Source organism: Elephantulus edwardii, unplaced genomic scaffold, assembly GCF_000299155.1.
Source record: "Elephantulus edwardii isolate Elephantulus edwardi_28Jun2011 unplaced genomic scaffold, EleEdw1.0 scaffold00045, whole genome shotgun sequence".
NCBI lineage: Eukaryota > Metazoa > Chordata > Mammalia > Macroscelidea > Macroscelididae > Elephantulus > Elephantulus edwardii.
The window spans coordinates 17,045,955-17,048,771 of NW_006399795.1; the positions used below are offsets into that span (position 1 = coordinate 17,045,955).

The 2,817-nt window shown below is 42.9% G+C and overlaps 1 pseudogene; it reads left to right on the forward strand.

The window, feature by feature from the left end:
* The first annotated feature begins 1,342 nt into the window (after positions 1 to 1,342).
* Positions 1,343 to 1,970, forward strand: LOC102867936 (annotated as a pseudogene).
* Positions 1,971 to 2,817: the final 847 nt, after the last annotated feature.

The window sequence follows — 2,817 nt, forward strand, 5'->3', positions numbered from 1 at the left end:
TCCTCTCTTGCGCTGTCCCTCCATCCTCCCAAGCATGATATCCCTCTCCAAGGACTGATCCTCCTTGCGAAATGTCCAAAGTATGTCAGAAGAAGCTTCAGAATTCTTGCCTCCAGAACAGCCTGGTCTCACCCTCTCTAAAATTGCTCAAAATTGAGCATACTAAAATTGCTCAAAATTGAGCATACTAAAATTGCTCAAAAACTAGTAATAAAGACAAAACTTTAAAAGTAGCCACAAACACCCCCCCACAAGAGAGACGCAAATCAAAACAACAGTGAGATACCATCTCATCCCCACAATGGTAGCAAGGTTTAACAGGACAGCAAGCAATTAATGTTGGCAAGGATGTGGAGAGAGTGAAATTCTCATGTACTGCTAGTGAGATGGTAAAATGGTAAACCACCATTTCCTCAAAAAGCTGAATATAGAAATCTCATATGACCAAGCTATTACACTGGTAAAAATATATCCCAAGGAAACTGAACTGAGACACAGAGATCTGTACAACTATGTTCATAGCAGCATTATTCACAACAGCAAGAATATGGAAACAGTCCAAATGGCTATCAACAACTGAATGGATTGAGAAATTGTGGTACATTCACATAATGGAATACTATGCAGTACTAAGGACTAACAACTTTGTAAAATACTATATAACAGGGAGAGTCTGAAAAGCATTATGCAGAGTGAGCTAATTCAGTATCGTATGGACAAATAATGCACAAGATCATTATTTTATTCACACCATGTTTATTGCAGCATTATTACAGCATTATTATTGTTATCACAGTAGCAAAGAGATAGAAGCAACCCAAGTGCCCATCAACAAATGACTGGATAGAAAAACTGTGGTACATTCACACAATGGAATATTACGCTGCATTGAAAAACCATGAATTTGTTGAACATTATACATTATAGGGGAGGCTTAAGGACATTAAGCTTAGTGAAATATCTCAGTCACAAAAGGACAAATACTGCATAACACCTCAGAGGCATGGGGGAATTGGGGAGATAATGGGTAAAGGGTGGATGGATAATAAACGCTGCATTAGATCAGGTGAGGGGAAGAACTGTCTGAAAGGAATATATAATAAGCATTATATGTATGACAACAACTGGAACAAAGGGTGCATTGCTGGGAGGGCTGGTGGAAAGGGAGGGGAGGGAGGAAGAAAATGCACAACAGAAAAATAATGAAAACATTTTCAACACTAAAAAAAGATCATTTATTGAGCCATTGTAGTACATTGAGCTCCATAGAAACAGCGCTGGGCCAGGTAGAGCCAGAAGACACTGGGTGACTATGTGCTTCACAGACGAGAAATAAGTAACCATGGACAAAGGAGATCTTAAGGGGCCGAGTGGTAAAATGCCACCGTATGCCTTTTTTTGTGCAGATCTGCCGAGAGGAGCACAAGAAGCGCACCCAGGTGTTTCTGTCAGCTTCTCAGAATTGCCTTAGAAGTGCTCGGAGAGGTGGAAGACCGTGTCTGCCAGAGAAAGGTAAATTTGAAGACATGGCAAAGGCAGACAAGGCCCGTTATGAGAGAGAGATGAAAACCTATATCCTTCCTAAAGGCGAAACAAAAAGGAAGTTCAAAGATCCCAATGCGCCCAAGAGGCTCCTTTCTGCTTTTTTCTTGTTTTGTTCTGAGTATCGCCCCGAAATCAAAGGTGATCACCCAGGCCTTTCCATTGGTGATGCTGTGAAGAAGCTGAGAGAGATGTGGAATAATAGTGTCGACAAGCAGCCTGGTGAGAAGGCTGCTAAGCTGAAGAAGTATGAGAAGGATACTGCGGCATGTGGGGCTAAAGGCAAGCCCAGTGCAGCCAAAAAGGGAGTTGTCAAGGCTGAGAAAAGCAAGAAGGAAGAGAAGGACGATGAAGGAGATGAGGAGAACGAGGAAGAGGAGAAAGATGAAGAGGAGGAGGATGATGATGATGATGATGATGATGAATAAGTTGGTTGTAGTGCAGTGGTTTGGTGTTTTTTTTTCCTTGTCTGTAAAGCATCAACAGAGAACTGCCAGAAGTCCAGGCTGGGTTTAGAAGGGGTCGGGGAACTAGGGATATTGTAGCTAATGTTAGATGAATCTTAAATGAAAGCAGAGAATACCACAGGAATGTCTATCTGTGCTTCATTGACTATGTAAAGGCGTTTGACTGTGTGGACCATAACAAACTGTGGCTGACTCTGAGAAGAATGGGAATCCCAGAACACTTGATCGTGCTATTGCAAAACTTATACTTGAACCAAAAAGCAGTCATTAGAACAGAGCAAGGAAACACTGCAGGGATGTGTCCTGTCTCCATACCTTTTCAACCTGTATGCAGAACAGATCATCCGGGGGGCTGGGCTCAATGAGGAGAAATGTGGCATCAGGATTGGTGGAAGATCTATCAACAATCTGCATTATGCAGATGATACAACCCTGCTTGCTGAAACTGAGGAGGACCTCATGCACTTGCTGCAGAGGGTCAAAGACTGCAGCCTTCAGTATGGATTGAGGCTCAATGTCGAGAAGACAAAGATTCTCACCACTGGACCAATTGGCAGCATCAGGAGGATGGTGAAGAGATTGGGATTGTTCACAGCTTCAGTTTGCTCGGCTCCACAGTTAACACTCTTGGCACCAGTAGCCAGGAAATTAAAAGACGTATTGCGATGGGAAAGTCTGCTGTTAGGGACCTCTCTAAAGTACTCAAGAGCAATGGTGTGTCTCTGGAGACTAAGGTGTGTCTGGTACAGGCCATGATCTTTGCAATCACTTGTTATGCATCAGAGAGCTGGACAATGACCAGGGAGCA